The 17,599-nt window shown below is 43.8% G+C and overlaps 1 protein-coding gene across 1 annotated transcript in view; it reads right to left on the bottom strand.

The window, feature by feature from the left end:
* LOC139278296 (uncharacterized) overlaps positions 1–17,599 on the bottom strand; it is a 402,549-nt gene that overhangs the window by 259,471 nt on the left and 125,479 nt on the right. The window lies entirely within an intron of this gene.

The following is a 17,599-nucleotide window of genomic DNA, read 5'->3' as shown; positions in this document are numbered from 1 at the left end:
AAGCAAAAGATAGAAAGGAGAATAGTAAAAGTGGAGGGCAGAGAAACCCAAGGCAAAAAACAAAAAGTGCCACTTTACAGCAGAATTCTAAAGGGTCAAAGAGTGTTAAAAAGATATGCCTGAATGCTCTGTGCCTCAATGCGAGGAGTATTTGGAATAAGGTGGTCGAATTAACTGCGCAGATAGCAGTTAACGGGTATGATGTGATTTGCATCACGGAGACATGGCTCCAGGGTGACCAAGGCTGGGAATCAACATCCAGGGGTACTCAGCATTTAAGAAGGATAGACAGAAAGGAAAAGGAGGCGGGGTGGCACTGCTGGTTAAAGAGGAAATTAATGCAATTGTAAGGAAGGACATTAGCTTCGATGATGTGGAATCGGTATGGGTGGAGCTACGGAATACCAAAGGGCAGAAAATGCTAGTTGGTGTTGTGTACAGGTCACCAAATAGTAGTAGTGAAGTTGGGGACAGCATCAAACAAGAAATAAGGGATGTGTGCAGTAAAGGTACAGCAGTAATCATGGGTGACTTTAATCTATTTATTCATTGGGCTAACCTAACTGGTAGCAATGCGGTGGAGGAGGATTTCCTGGAGTGTATTAGGGATGGTTTTCTCGACCAATATGTTGAGGAACCAACCAGAGAGCTGGCCATCCTAGACTGGGTAATGTGTAATGAGAAGGGACTAATTAGCAATCTTGTTGTGCGAGGCCCCTTGGGGAAGAGTGACCATAATATGGTAGAATTCTTTATTAAGATGGAGAGTGACACAGTTAATTCAGAAACTAGGGTCCTGAACTTAAGGAAAGGTAACTTTGATGGTATAAGACGCGAATTGGCTAGATTTGACTGGCAAATGATACTTAAAGGGTTGACGGTGGATAGGCAATGGCAAATCTTTAAAGATCATATGGATGAACTTCAACAATTATACATCCCTGGCTGGGGTAAAAATAAAACGGGGAAGGTGGCTCAACTGTGGCTAACAAGGGAAATTAAGGATAGTGTTAAATCCAATAAAGAGGCATACAAATTAGCCAGAAAAAGTAGTAAGCTGGAGGACTGGGACAAATTTAGAATACAGCAGAGGAGGACAAAGGGTTTAATTAAGAGGGGGAAAATAGAGTACGAGAGGAAGCTTGCTGGGAACATAAAAAATGACTGCAAAAGCTTCTATAGATATGTGAAGAGAAAAAGATTAGTAAAGACAAACGTTGGTCCCTTGCAGTCAGATTCGGGTGAATTTATAATGGGGAACAAAGAAATGTCAGACCAACTGAACAAGTACTTTGGTTCAGTCTTCACAAAGGAAGACACAAATAACCTTCCCGGTGTACTAGGGGTCCGAAGGTCTAGTGAGAAGGAGGAACTGAAGGATATCCTTATTAGGTGGGAAATTGTGTTAGGGACATTGATGGGATTGAAGGCCGATAAATCCCCAGGGCCTGATAGTCTACATCCTCGAGTACTTAAGGAAGTGGCCCTAGAAATAGTGGATGCATTGGTGATAATTTTCCAACAGTCTATCGACTCTGGATCAGTTCCTATGGACTGGAGGGTCGCTAATGTAACACCACTTTTTTAAAAAGGGAGAGAGAAAACGGGTAATTATAGATCAGTTAGCCTGACATCAGTAGTGGGGAAGATGTTGCAATCAATCATTAAGGATGAAATAGCAGCACATTTGGAAAGCAGTGATAGGATTGGTCCAAGTCAGCATGGATTTATGAAAGGGAAATCATGCTTGACAAATCTTCTGGAATTTTTTGAGGATGTAACTAGTAGAGTGGTCAGGGGAGAACCAGTGGATGTGGTGCATTTGGACTTTCAAAGGCTTTTGACAAGGTCCCACACAAGAGATTGGTGTGCAAAATTAAAGCACATGGTATTGGGGGTAATGTACTGACGTAGATAGAGAACTGGTTGGCAGACAGGAAGCAGAGAGTCGGGATGAATGGGTCCTTTTCAGAATGGCAGGCAGTGACTAGTGGAGTGCCGCAGGGCTCTGTGCTGGGACCTCAGCTCTTTACAATATACATTAATGATTTAGATGAAGGAATTGAGTGTAATATCTCCAAGTTTGCAGATGACACTAAGTTGGGTGGCAGTGTGCGCTGCGAGGAGGACGCTAAAAGGCTGCAGGATGACTTGGACAGGTTTGGTGAATGGGCAAATGCATGGCAGATGCAGTATAATGTGGATAAATGTGAGGTTATCCACTTTGGGGGCAAAAACACGAAGGCAGAATATTATCTGAATGGCGGCAGATTAGGAAAAGGGGAGGTGCAGCGAGACCTGGGTGTCATGATTCATCAGTCACTGAAGGTTGGCATGCAGGTACAGCAGGCGCTGAAGAAGGCAAATGGTATGTTGGCCTTCATAGCAAGGGGATTTGAGTATAGGAGCAGGGAAGTCTTACTGCAGCTGTACAGGGCCTTGGTAAGGCCCCACCTGGAATATTGTGTTCAGTTTTGGTCCCCGAATCTGAGGAAGGACGTTCTTGCTATTGAGGGAGTGCAGCGGAGGTTCACCAGACTGATTCCTGGGATGACAGGACTGACATATGAGGAAAGACTGGATCGACTGGGCCTGTATACACTGGAGTTTAGAAGGATGAGAGGGGATTGCATAGAAACATATAAAATTCTGACGGGAGTGGACAGGTTAGATGCAGGAAGAATGTTCCCGATGTTGCGGAAGTCCAGAACCAGGGGACATAGTTGTAGGATAAGGGGTAAGCCATTTAGGACTGAGATGAGGAGGAACTTCTTCACTCAGAGAGTTGTTAACCTGTGTAATTCCCTACCGTAGAGAGTTATTGATGCCAGTTCATTGGATATATTCAAGAGGGAGTTAGATATGGCCCTTGTGGCTAAAGGGATCAAAGGGTATGGAGAGAAAGCAGGAACAGGGTACTGAAGGAATGATCAGCCATGATCATATTGAATGGTGGTGCAGGCTCGAAGGGCCGGATGGCCTACTCCTGCACCTATTTTCTATGTTTCTATGTTTCTCTGTTTACCTGCGCTGATTTCCTTACCTGCGCCGATTTCCTTACCTGCGCCAATTTCCTTAACTCACCAGAAGGTTTTCTGCAGAGGCCACATTTGCTGGCCTAAGAAGAACTGGAGTAACTCTCAGCTGGCCAAACTTGCCTAATTGGCCAGAATTGGCGCAGATGGCAGGTTACGCCCCCTTTGGCTGAAAAGAAAACTTACCTAAAAAAATCATAACTAACTGAGTTATGCTGGTGCAAATAGATCAGGGACACTTGGGTTTTTTAAACTTAGGGCAGAAAAATGGCCTGCAGCAAAAAAACGGTGCAAATCACTGGGGAAAATTGAGCCCATTGAAACTACTTGAAGGTTAGAAACCCGAGAAACAATCCAAAATTCTCATGACATCACTTTCGGCTTTAGGAGAAATTGAGCTTTTTTGAAACATGTTTGTGCTTTCTGTAACATTTTGTGAGTAAACAAAAACTGATTTTTCTTGCCATAAAAATGTCATGGCTGGAATTACCCCATTAAGTGGATGGAATGGAAGGGAATGGAAATGGGATTGGAATGAAAAGAAAATGGGAATAAGAAAAGAAAGAGAAAGATAATGGAAAAGGGAAAAGGAAGGAAGAAAGGCAGACCCTATATAAAGGATAGGACCAGCCAACAAAGTAAAGTAACATTTTTATAGATGGGCTCTCCTTTTACAATTGGCGCTGAGCATTGGCACTGTTGCTGAGATGTTCCAGCTGCATTATGGGAAGAACTTCCAATTAAATTAAAATGACGGATAGTAGGTTCTGAGTGCCACTGATCATTGGGGGCACTTTATAAGGTGTTATATGCAAAATGCATTGTACAGGCCTCAAACTTCAGTGTCCCATAATACAGGGAGCTGATGCCCAAAGTATATCAATGTTATGGGCAGAAAACATCACATCATCAGCTCATTCAATGCTCGTATTTACGCAATTGTTTCTTTTAAATGTTTTTTTCCTGCCAGTTGCACATAGTTAAAAGCAAATTGGAGAACTGTGAACTAACTATAGGACAGATAGAAGTGGGAGGGACGTGCCAGCTATGCATTTTTTCAGCAATGAAATCCAGATTCCCATTTAGCGATATGTGAATTCCGAAACAAGAAATCGTTTCATATGTGAGACAAATCATTAAGGTGAGTTTTGGGCAGCTAGCTGAGTTCAGTTCGTTTAGTATTCCAAAACGACATTAGATTTTGCATATTAGCATGCAAACCCAATGTTCTTCTGGAATACTAAACACAACATTAAAAAAACAATGAAAATTCTTGGTTCTGAGAATGCTTGCTATATATGAATTCGCGATGAGCCACATTACATTAAACTTTCATACAGAATTAGAATAGACAGAATTAATGTACCATTTGTATTTAGTTATGTTGCAGCTGCAGCACTGATTCATTCAACCTGTCATCTTTTCTTTGTTGCTGCTCCACCATGAATAGTAACAGTGATATATTCTCAGAATTAGTTTGATATTGGTGTCCTGCTAAACTACAGTCACTTCAAATTCCATTAGAACTTCACAGAAAGACATTTTTTCTTCAACAGAGGCCAAATATAATTTAGAATCTATGAGTTGGATTTCTTGGTATTTTTCCATTTAATTTTAGGCCAATTTGGGAAAGGCGGGGGTATAAAATGGAGAAGGGATGCTGAATACCACATTACCATCCATAAGAATAGCTGTTATTATTTTGCACCTGAATTATGGTAATGGTTAGGAGCATCAGACCAAATATGGGCAACCGCATTAAATTTTATTTAAATTGACAGACGATTTTATAACTGTCTACTCAACATTGAGAACACCTCTAAATAAGAGGTCTCCAACTTTGTGTAGACCTGTCAAATGCTCTAACCTTCCTGTTTTATATTCAACCCAAAGTTGAGCTTCTGATGCCATATCGTCTCTGTCATGTATGTACATGCTGTTTGTAGCCACCAGATGGTGTCATTGTTGGAGGCCACTGAGCAGCACATACATGGTGCTGCTCTGGTATAAAAGGCCAGCCATGTTGTGAGTCAGGCACTTTGGGCCTAAATAAAGCAGAAGCAAGGTTGTACCTTGCTTAGTTAAACAGTACTCAGCTTGAACCTTTATTGCATACATAACAGTCTCCATCACAAAGACAACCTTCTTTCCATCTTCATCCGTCTTTCGGATGAGATGTTAAACTGAGGCCCCATCTGCTCTCTCAGGTGGACATAAAAGATCCCATGATATTATTTCGAAGAAGAGCAGGGGAGTCTGGTGGTCGTGAAAGGCGCTATATAAATGCAAGTCTTTCTTTTTACCTCTGTAGCATCACCCACCTCCACCATTTTCTCAGCCCATCTGCTACTGAAGCTATTTTTCATGCTTTTGTAATTTCCAGACTCAACTATTCCAATACGTGGCTCTGTCGTCCACATCCTATTCCCCCACCAAGTCCTGCTTGCCCACCACCCCTGACCTCACTGTCCTATATTAGCTCTGGGTTCTCCAATGCCTCAAACTTAAAATTGTCATCCTCATGTTTAAATCCCTTGTGGGCCTTTACTACCTCTGTAATCTCCTCAATCCCTACAACCAACAGCCACCCCACCCCCCCCCAAAAAAAACTCTCTGGCCTGCAAAATTCTCCCCTCTTAATATCTCCTTTTTAGGTTTGACATTCCATTTTTTTGATTACACCTCTGTGAAGTGCTTTGGGATTTGAATTCCTGTTCATTTGGATTATTGGACCAGGCATCTGGATTACTAGTCTAGTAACATATCCATTACACTACCGAACCCTGTCTCATGATAATCGATGATGCTTCCTGCAGGAGCTGAAGGGATATGAAAGATGCATTGCATAACTAACCTCCAGCTGTCACCTCCTCTTCTACTTACCTTTCTTAACTCCTTTTGCTGGGCTTTCTCCTTATATTGGGTGAGAGGATGGAGGTGAGATGAGTGGGTAATCCACCACCCATGGCTGTTCTCTGGTGTTGGTTGTGGGGAACATTCCCCTTTAAGAAGTAAGTAGACATTGTGAAGGTCCTAATTTGCCTTTATATGGAATCCAAGCCAAATATCAATAAACATTTCTTAATCAGAGTATTAATAGTTGCAGCAAGCAAGTAAATACATATCATTTGAAGCTTTCACTTCTTCCCTTCACCTTAGGCTATGAGTGAAAGGACACTGGAAAGGAAGGAAGAAGGTATGATAGGTATTGTGTAAGTAGTGTTGAACATGATGACAGCATTGAAAACATGCTTATTACAGTGAATTGGTACAAGGTCTGATTACCTCCTTTTGCCTTGGCTGTGCTGGTGAAGTCACTGAAGTTCTTGAAGTACTGAATTGTGGTGTGAAGGTTGGTAGAAATGGCACTGGCCACCAAAGCCATCTCCTTCCATTGTGCCTGCACCATTCCTTTTGTTGGTCTCCCTCAGTCCCAAGTATTTTCTCACCCCTTCACTTTATTTAGGACAAGAGGAGTCTATGAACTTCGTGACTCTGTGTTCCACTTAACATCCTCAGAAATACTTATTTATGCCACAGTAAACCAAGTTCCAGATCAGTAGCCAGCCTCTAAAAGTTGCTGCAGCAACTTACATGTTCCTCCCTGACTGGTTAAGCTCTTTGTAAAATACTAGAAGTCCACCCTCATTATAAAAGCAAGCCTGACACCACACAATTTGGCAAAATCAGAGCGATGTCCCGACTCCTTGCATTTCTGGTGGGAACCCCCACTGATTTGGAAAATCCAGCCTGATATAGACCTATTAGTCACATCATTACAGAGCTGGGATACTCCTGACTTTGATTCAATGGCGCAGCAATCAGAGTAATTGACTTAATCTGTTCTCGGTCTGTTCACCCACACACCTTAATGTATCCAACAGACTGTCCCAGCCATAAAGCAACTTTTGACTTAATCTTTGAACATAAGCTTTGACACAAACAAATGGAAATCCATCCAGGATGTACATTTCCCATTGTCACAATCAGATTAAATGTAACTGACTGCACATTGGCCATTCTTGCCACAGAACCACGGAGCTTCACCCAGAGATACTATTATCTGAAGTCAATTTTTAAATCCCATTTACACTGTCAATCTAAAAATATAATACAGAATCTCCTCTTTAGTCACACGTGGAATCAAGCCTCCATCATTGTCTATCAATACACCTTGCAGAAGGAAACAAATCTGTAAGGGGGTGGTCTCTATGAGGGGGTCAGGTTCCCTTCTGACCAACTTGAGCGGTTCGAATCGCTCCCATGCCCTTGGGTTCTGGACTCTGGATTTTATTTGGGGAATGTGACAAAGTGCAAAGGACACTGGTTTGATGCAAAAGAACTTTGATTTTATTACAGTCAAGGAATTACAAACTTATTACTCTAATAAGAAAGTACAAGGCTAAACTTACAATCGTTCTAATAAAGGACAATACAAGGAAAGGTACAAAGTCGAACTTATAATCACTCTAATAAAGAAGCATACACTACATATTCAAAAGTAAAATTATACCTCCCACCTCCCAATTCCTAATTCTAGCTAGGTTGCTCTCCAAGGCAGGCAGGGACTATGCTTACCAATCCTTTTGACAGTTAACGGTAGATCGCAGTTTCGGGATTCGCTGGATGCGGTAGGGTCTGCTTGCCATACCCCGAACGTCGGAGAAGACTTCTAGCTGCGCAATCTTCAGTTGGGTTGAGTCCGCTGATGTGGTAAGGTACGTTTTGGATCTGTGGGGTAAGTACCCATTTTCTTTGGTTAGAAATAGGTTTCTACAGTCTTTTAGGTAATGTTTTACCCGTTGGTAGGTCAGGATTAGATTGTAGAGTGGAAACTTTTCGATTCTTTATTTTTTTCCCATTGGGGTTTCATTCGAGTTTGGTCGATAGTGGTGGTTTTCCGTTGATACCACGTTGATTGTGGTCAGTTGCTGCCACGATGGTGATGTTCTTCCTTCCTTCAGGACTTCAGGACTTTGAGGCTGGAGAAGTTAGTTTACAACTGTTGCGTTGGTTTCTCTCCTTGTCGTGATGACACAAGTGTGGTCTCGGTATGTCATACCCTCTGTTGAAAACAGGGGCCAGTTATACGATTTCAGTGGTTCTAATCTTGGCGCCAAATCAATTCAAAATTCTTTGTATAAATTTTGCGGGCTTGGCTATTCTTTGTAATATTTTGGTGGGCTCGTTAAAAGTTGATATGTTTTGGGTGAGTCGATGGTCGAAAACTGTTTCCTGATGGAAATATTAGTTTGGTAATTGCAATGTCCTTTTGTGCTTAGTTTTTGCTGGATGGATTGGGCCTCTTTGTGATGTATATGCTGAAATGATTTTCCAGACCCATGTTGACGGGTAGCTATCTCTGGATGATTTTGTGATGTTAATGTCTCTTGTGGAGAAGGATTCTCGAATACTCATTCCCCCAGACAAGATAACTTAATCCTCACACCCAGGTAGCCTCACTTAATCAGACTGTCTCCTGCTAGTTCCTTAGGCCCGCCCACAGCCGTGAATTTGTCTTTTAAAAATACAAAATTCTATTAAAGTTCGTAGTTTCTTCCATAAGCACTTTAGAGTTCCAAATTTTTCGGTAGATAGTCCCAAATTAAATTTCATTTTGAATGAGCCCAAACACTGGGGAGGGCGGGAGGTGGGGGGGTGGATTCTTGTGAATTTTGTACCTCCTTCAAATCTCAATGAATAAAGTCATCCTCCAAGCTTTGTCTGTCGATATATTTGAGCCTTTTGAATGAATTTTCAGCATTGTGCACCACTTCCACGTCCTCTGGCAACTTAATCTAGATCTTGTATGAAGTCCATTTATGCATTGGTCAGGAAATGCTCAGGAGACAGTTGTATCACAATTTTCCTCTTTCCCCTTGCCCTTGAAAAATCAGGCAGCGGCTATTTCACGAGTGCCCAATTTGTCCTCAGCTGAACCCAATTGCATTTCCAGGTCCAGCTCCTTTAAATGGCCTGGGTGAGTTTGGGAATCAGCACTCAGACCAAATTGGAGGAGATAAGTTATGTGCTACTGTCGACTTTAATATCCCATTTCAGCGTAATGTAAATTTTCCACAGTTTCTTGGCCCCTAGCTACTGTTGGAAACAGCAGCCAGATTGCTTCCACCCCTGTTGCACGGAAATGGTAACAAATAGACTTACCTCAGGTACAGAGAATTGTTGGCTCCCATTGTATGATCTGAAAGGTCCTCTCTGCAATCTCAAAGACCCAGTTTACTTGGACAATTTCCCAGGGTAGGCAAACCTGCTCAGCAGAATCTCTGGACAGTGACATGGGTTGGCGTTATGTCATTCCCTTCTAAATTCGCCTGTCAATTTCAGGTGGGGATTTCCCAATCATTTCCTCACTTTCTGCCGGTCTCCCATCCTCTACCCTCCAGAAACTTGAGGTCATCCAAAACTTTGCTGCTTGATTCCTATCACACACCAAGTCCCACTCACACTTTGCCCCTGTCCTTACTTACTTACATTCAATGCTGGTCCCTCAATGTCTCCAATTTAAAGTTCTTATCCTTGTGTTTAAATCCCTTCTTACTTTAAGCTCCTCCAGCCCCACAATTACCCCGAACTCTCCATTGTGCAGGCTTTTTGTAACTTTCCCCCCTCCCCGTGGCCTACCCTTGGTGGCTGTGCCTTCAGTCACATAGACAATGTGTACTGAAATTCTCTGCCTATGTGTCCCAATTTCTCCATCTCAATCTCGTCCTTTACAGGCCAGATCCAATTATTTTGATAATTATTAAATATTAAAGCTCTCAATCATTAACTCCAACCAATTAATTGATACTACTTTAGTTTAAACTGTACCACTAGCAGTTAAAATCTGATAATTGGGAAATTGCTCATGAAAAATTGATTCTGATTTTCCTCATTAATTCCTATTGAGAACTCAAAGACCTTTTCAGCTTTCCGAACAGACATTGGTTCTGTTGCATATCCTCTGCAAAAAGAAAGTGCTGTCAATGTTATAAAGTAGAACTAGAGGAGTGTACAGACCCATAGAACATCAGCTATTTAAGAGTATGTTTGAATTGAACCAGAAATGAAACAGTAATTGTTCCAATTTTCCCTTTACTGCAGTCATGAAAACATTAAACAACTTCCATGGGTTGTGATTTAAATCCATTGGGAATTTACTCGTGCCCATTATAATATTGCTTATAAAGGAAAGTGATCATTAATAGGAATCAACCATATTACCTGCCACTTCCAGCTAGTTATAAATGACAGAATATCACAATGTCACATCAGTAACAACACACATTTCAAGAAGCTGTGAAATTACATCAGTATCTGTCCTCAGATATGACTGAAAAATCACATTATTTGAGATATTAAAATAATCTCCACAGGAGATAACATTGACTGATTGTCTTATTATTATTCTGTGGGCATTGGGGATTATTTCATTACTTAGTGATGTGATAACTCATAACAGTGAAATTAAAACCAAAACTGCACTGTGGTGATTTGCTCCTTCCTAACATTCGTTCTACAAGGTCTGACCTCAAATTCAAACTAATATATTAATATCCATGGTAATATAATACACCTTTATTTATAAAAAAAACATCAGAACTCCTTTCTTTTTCTGCCTCTCTTTATCCATTCACCCACCAGGTCATAATAATAGACTGCAAATATATAAAACTACCACTTAACTGACTGGCACACTGCTTTTCTTGCCTGGAACCTGCTGAATGCATTAGCATTGGCAGTCACCTTCAGTGGAAGAACTTTTCGTATGGTATCCCTGCCTTGAGAACCAATAACACAATTCCTCCTTCGACCCTCTTCAAAGCAACCCTAAAGTCCAATACTCAAGCAATTAAACACTAACCGGAGAAGTTCCCACATTCACCCCTTCAACCCAATTCCTACTACCACCACATTACTTAGTGCATCATTTACATTACAATTTTCTAATTTATACTTTTCAAAGGTTCACATTTGGGGGGAGAAATTCGGTCGCACCACTGTTGGGGCATTAGTCCAAGTGGATCACTTGTTTTCAACCTGTACTGTTATTTCTCTTTGCCCCTGCAAACTCGGAGGCTCATACACCGTGCTCTGTGTAAACGTTGCAATGACTGTGACCTCCAAGGGAAGCGCTTCCTCATCCCTTTAAGTAGCTACCAGTTAACAACTCTACAAACCTGTACCGACTGTTTTTCCAGACGTTGTTCTTGGGGGCCACTAAATGAGGCGGCCGCACCTAATTTACCGACCAGGATGCATCAGGATCGCATTGATCGTCAGCAGCCAGGCGCTACTGCTTTGCGCCCCCAGTGAGCCTCTAATGAATTTTCGGTCAGGGCGCTAAAAGCTACGCTCCCAGTCGATAACCTCTTACGCTCCCATTAACTCTGGCCACTAACTGAGGCGTTAGACAACCGAAATTCCAGGCCATAGAGTATTAAATTACAGGAAAGCTGATTTTTTTTAAATGCCAGTAGCATGTCAACCAGTTGTACTGGCAAAATACCGACATGAGAACTAGGATGCTGCAATTTGTCTCAGTTACAGCACAATCATTCATTGGTACATTGTTGGCACAGTATAGCTTGGATCCTGTGAGGCCCAGATACAGCACAAAGCCTCACAGGCAGTGATAGGAATCAGAATATCAGACACACAAAGGGCGATTTGTGAGGAAATGATAAGGCTGTGCCACCGACATGTGCAGTCTCAATTTAACACGTTAAACTTCCTGAAAATAGTTTCATGTTCTTGGGTGAGGATCCACGCACTGTGCGAGCCTTGTCTATAAAAGGATGGGATAGGGAACTCTTACTCAAGTAGGCTTCTAAAAGGCAGATATAGCTTTCTGCTCTGGGAAAAGTTTATTTTTACACATTGAATAACTTTGTGCTGCATTTTTCTCCATGCATCAGTTGGTTTTGCTGGAGAGTTCACTAGCTTAGAACTTTCCAGTGTTTTCCCTGACAATAAACATTCAGAGTGATTATTTGCACCACATTTTTGGCTCTCTCTGTGCCTGTACGCCTGTTTGGTGCTGCGCATGTGCACTCGATCTGGTCGCACATACACAGCACCCAACGCCAGGCTTCACTTGGCTCCATGCAGAGAAGGTCAGGGGATCGGCTGCGGGGTGGGAGGATGAAAGGGGCATGGGGAGAGAAGATCGATGGGACGGGACGGGGGAGGGGAGAGAGAGAGGAGATTGATGGGGGGCGGGGGGAGAGAGATATCGATGGGGGGAGGAGAGAGGAGATCGATGCGGAGGGTGGAGAGAGGTGATCGATGGGGAAGGAGGGGATCGAGGGGGGCGAAGAGGGGTTCGAGGGGGGGAAGAGAAGATCGAAGGGGGAAGCGGTTGGTCGAGAGGCTGAGAGGGTCAGGGGGGAGAGAGGATCGGGGGGAGGAAGGATCGAGGGGGGGAGAGGAGAGTGGGTCGACGGGGCAGTGAAGTGGGGGGGAGAGGGGAGTGGGTCGAGGGGGGAGTGGATCGAGGGGGGCAGAGAGGATCGGGGGGGGAAAAGATTGAGGGGGAGAGGAGAGTGGATAGAGGGGGGGAGTGTTTCGAGGGGGAGCGTGAGGAGAGTGTTTCGAGGGAGGGGAGAGGAGAGTGGGTCGGGGGCGAGTGGATCGAGGGTAGGGTAGGGAGAGAGTGGGGAGAGGGTGGGGAGAGAAGGTCAGGAACTCGAGAGGGTGGGGAAGAGCATGGAGTGATAATGAATGTTATCCCCGCCATCCTTTACACCTGGATGAGAGGAAGAATGTGATCCAGATAGGATGGTGGATCACCTATTCCCCCCCACCCCCCCCTTAGACGTGGATCACCTTCTTTCAACCAAACCCCCACCCCCTTTACACCCGTACCACATTCATCCTCCCCTCCCCGTGGACCTGGTTGATTTCTCGGAAAGCATGGTGCAGATGTGGCAAGTGACATTGTTGGACTGGACGAAATCCGTAAGTCAAAGACTCGGGGGGTGGGGGATGGGGGGAGTGCAGGGGGTGGGGAGAAGGTTAAGGAACATATTGGGCCAGGGTGGGGGGGGGGCATGGGGGATGTCAGGAACATGTTCGGGTGAGGAAAAGGTATTAACCCACGAAGGTGAGCACTGTACATTCTCTGAAAAGAGTATTGTGAGCTCTGTCTGGAGCCTGGCAGTCAGAATGGATGGACCAAATGACACAATGCAAAATACTTGATTACTTACACATTCCAGACAAACTGCTGAGTGTACCTTGTCATCCAAGGGGACCAATCAGAAATCTGGGCTTGTCATCCAAGGGGACCAATCAGAACTTTGGTATTGCAAATACACACTGCAATAAATATTCTGGAACTGCCCCCGCACTGAGTTATCGGGGTTTCTGTTATGTATGTAAACCTGTAATTACCATGTCTAACCACCAAAGGACTTATCCCCTAGAGTCCCAAGGGATCCCACAATCCCATGGGAGTACTTGTATATAAGGAGGCCTCATAGGCTGCAGAGGCACTCTGAGATCTGCAATAAAGGACTACGGTCACACTTACTTTGAGTTTGCAGCATCTAGTCTGACTCTTTATCCAAGACATAACAACTGGCGACGAGATACAGATAACAAACCCCAACGCAACAATGCAGAGAACTGTGGGCACCCTGGAGAAATTTTCGGAGGGAGATGATTGGGAAACCTTCTTGGAGCAACTTGACCAATACTTCGTGGCCAACGAGCTGGAAGGAAAAACAAACGCTGCCAAATGAAGGGCGATCCTCCTCACCGTTTGCGGGGCATCAACGTATGGCCTCATGAAAAACCTGCTCGCTCCAGCAAAACCCACAGACAAGTCGTACGATGAATTGTGCACAGTGGTCCGGGAGCATCTAAACTCGAAGGAAAGCGTTCTGATGGTAAGTATTGGTTTTCATGTGCAAGAGGTCTGAAGACCAGAAAGTGGTGAGCTACCTCGCCGAGCTAAGGCGCCTTGCAGGACATTGCGAATTTGAAGGACACTTGGAGCATATGCTCAGGGACTTCTTTGTACTTGGCATTGGCCATGAAGTAATTCTTCGCAAACTTTTGACTGTAGAGACCCCAACCTTGAGTAAAGCCATAGCGATAGCCCAGGCGTTTATCTCCACCAGTGACAATACGAAACAAACTTCCCAGCACATTAGTGCTGCTGCAAGTACTGTGAACAAAGTAACGTTGTTTTCAAATCGAAATGTACATGGCAGGACTTACACACCTGTAGCTGCACGTCCGCAGATGACTCAGAGTCCGCCATCAAGTGTGGTGAATACAAGGCAATTAACACCTTGTTGGCGCTGCGGGGGTGATTATCGATTCCATTCATGCCGCTTCAAAGGATATGCTTGCAAGGGCTGTGGAACAATGGGACACCTCCAACACATGTGCAGGCGAGCTGCAAACCCTGCTAATCCTGCAAACCGCCATATAGCAGAGGAGTTCAGATCCACGGTGGATCATGACAAACCAGAGCCTCAGAAGGCAGAGGTTGACCACAAAGTGGCTCCTGATAATGCTGAAAGTTAAATTAAATGGACTCCTGGTGTCCATGGAGCTGGACACGGGCGCAAGCCAGTCCATAATGAGTAAAAAGACTTTCGATCAGTTGTGGAGCAATAAGGTTCCACGGCCAGTCCTGATTCCCATTCGTACCAAACTTAGAACATACACAAAGGAACTGATTCCCATAATTGGCAGTGCTACCATAAAGGTTTCCTATGATGGAGCAGTGCACGGGTTACCGCTCTGGGTGGTACCAGGCGCTAGCCCCATACTGTTCGGCAGGAGCTGGCTGGGAAAAATACGCTGTAACTGGGACGATGTCTGAGCGCTTTTGTCCGTCGATGACACCTCATATGCCCAGATCCTAAGCAAGTTCCCCTTGCTGTTCAAACCAGTCATCGGGAAGTTCCAAGGAGCAAAAGTGCAGATCCATTTGATTCCGGGGGCGCAACCCATCCAACATAAGGCAAGAGCGGTACCTTACATGATGAGAGAGGGTGGAGATCAAGCTGGACAGGCTGCAACAAGAGGGCATCATTTCGCCGATCAAATTCAAAGAGTGGGCCAGTCCAACATTCCAGTTCTCAAGGGAGACGGCACCATCAGAATCTGTGGTGATTACAAAGTAACTATCAATCGTTTCTCGGTGCAGGATCAATACCCGCTACAAAAGGAAGATGACCTATTTGTGACGCTGGCAGGAGGGAAAACGTTCATGAAGCTAGACTTCACCTCGGTCTACATGACGCAGGAGCTGGAGGAATCTTCAAAAGGCCTCACCTGCATCAATACGCACAAAGGTCTTTTCGGTTACAACAGATGCCCGTTTGGGATTCGATCGGCCGCGGCGATATTCCAGAGGAACATGGAAAGCTTGCTGAGGTCGGTCTCGCGCACCGTGGTCTTCCAGGATGACATCTTGGTTACGGGTCGAGACACCGTCAAGCACCTGCAGAACCTGGAGGAGGATCTTAGTTGGCTTAATCGTGTGGGATTCAGGCTAAAATGCTCGAAGTGCGTTTTCCTGGTGCCTGAAGTGGAGTTCCTGGGGAGAAGAATCGTGGTGGACAGCATCAGGCCCACCGATTCGAAGACGAAGGCAATCAAGAACACACCGAGACCACAGAACGTGACGGAGCTGCGGTCGTTTCTAGGACTCCTGAACTATTTTGATAGCTTCTCACCGGGTCTTAGCACATTGTTAGAACCCCTGCACTCTTTACTGCGCAAGGGAGATGAATGGGTATGGGGTAAAAGCCAAGAAAATGCCTTTGAGAAAGCTAGGAAGCTGTTATGTTCAAACAAATTGCTTGTGTTGTACGATCCATGTAAACGTTTGGTACGAGCCTGCGATGCGTCGTTGGACGAGGTCGGGTGTGGATTGCAACAAGCTAATGAATTTGGGAAATTGCAACCGGTTGCATTTATAGAACCCTCCATTTAGTTCACAATGTTGAGATTGTATGATAAACTGTTCTGTCTAAAGATGCAATACAATGTAATGCTATATCTTTCCCAATTATTTATTCATCACTGAAATAAACAGTTCAATATCGCTAGCTTCCTTTAGTACAATATTTTGCTGGTTTTCCATGTCTCTAAATTGAATCACAGTGCCACATCAGAAAGCTAGTATTTTAACCTTTCTAAAGGCTATCTAGCCTTTTCTGTACTCTGTCCCTGTTCCAGATTTACCAGAACTCAAATCTCTGAAAGGCAGTGATGACCATTTGGGTTTTGAATTGATAGAGCCTAAAATTGAGGGATAGCGCGTAAATGATGAATCAAAGGGGTTGAAAGTTGGAGCCGTGGGGACACCACAGGCGACCATGTGTGTGCACACCATTTCAGGAGCTTCAGAATGGAACCATGACAGCAGCAGTATACAGATGCACTGCCGAGAAAAAGAAATGTAAGAGAATGGAATGGCTTAGGTGCTAAAAAGCTAAACAGCTACAAGTAGGGACAGCAAGCCATGGTCAGAGACACACAAAATGTTGTTGGTAACTTTGACTAAGGTGGACTGTGAGTGTGGTAGAAACTGTATTGGACGGGTTCATTCAAACAGTGGGTGAGACACTAAGCTGGATACGGTCTATTTTTTATTGACCTTAATTTTTTTTTAAATGTATAAATCAACAATATCTTTTCCTGATTCAAAAGATCTGTAAATCCCATCAGCTCTTTTCAGTTGGTAGAAAATACAACGGTGGTACAAGAGACCAATAGGTTACAATCCTTCCAGATGTATTTGAATGTAGATGTATGGAACTCTGCCTCTCTGCACCATGTGCAGACAATATAACAGAGTACTCCCCAATTGTACTACTGCAGGCATGGTGCAAAGGAGCAACACTATCACAATTGAGAGTGTGAAGAGCCTCTACATTCCCAATTTATGTGTTGAGCACATAATTCAACTGTAGTACTCGCTGAGGCTTTCACAATGAATTTATGTAATCAATGCCCTGACTGAGATTCCACAAGGGGTGACCACATCTAATTTTGTTGGAGCAAAATCCTGAAGCTCTTGAACAAAATGAGTTTATTTTCATGTTCTGTAAGCACACCCTTATTGGGTGGTTCAGTCATGTCAAGTTCATCAGTAGCTTTAAATGATCAAAATGCTCCAAATGTTTTATTCTTTTTGAATCAATCATTCTCTTCTCACCATCTATATGTAACTGTGGTTTTCTTCTTTTGAGCCCTGTGTGCATCACTGGGTGTCGAAACGTCTCTCCCCTGGTGTCTAAAATTCTTTATTTCCCAGAGTGCCTAAACCTTTTTCTATGAGCCTGATCTTGCTTCTATCTCCCTGTTTCTAAATGTCTCTTTCTCTCTTCCACGTGTCTCAACATCTCTCTCCCCTCGCTCTCTCTGAATTTCTCTCTCATTCAAAAAGTAATACCTGTGACGCAAGTCTAGCAGCACACATTTACAAACTTGCAAAAACTTTGCAAATTTGCGACAAGATATTTACCTCGTTCCTTCAACTGATCATCAGGCATTACAGATTACACAGAAAGCGAGATAGTTTGTTACTGTACTCC

The sequence above is a fragment of the Pristiophorus japonicus genome, chromosome 13 (assembly GCF_044704955.1).
Source record: "Pristiophorus japonicus isolate sPriJap1 chromosome 13, sPriJap1.hap1, whole genome shotgun sequence".
NCBI lineage: Eukaryota > Metazoa > Chordata > Chondrichthyes > Pristiophoridae > Pristiophorus > Pristiophorus japonicus.
Note: the sequence above shows the minus strand (reverse complement) of the source record. Positions and strands in the feature narration are given on the sequence as shown.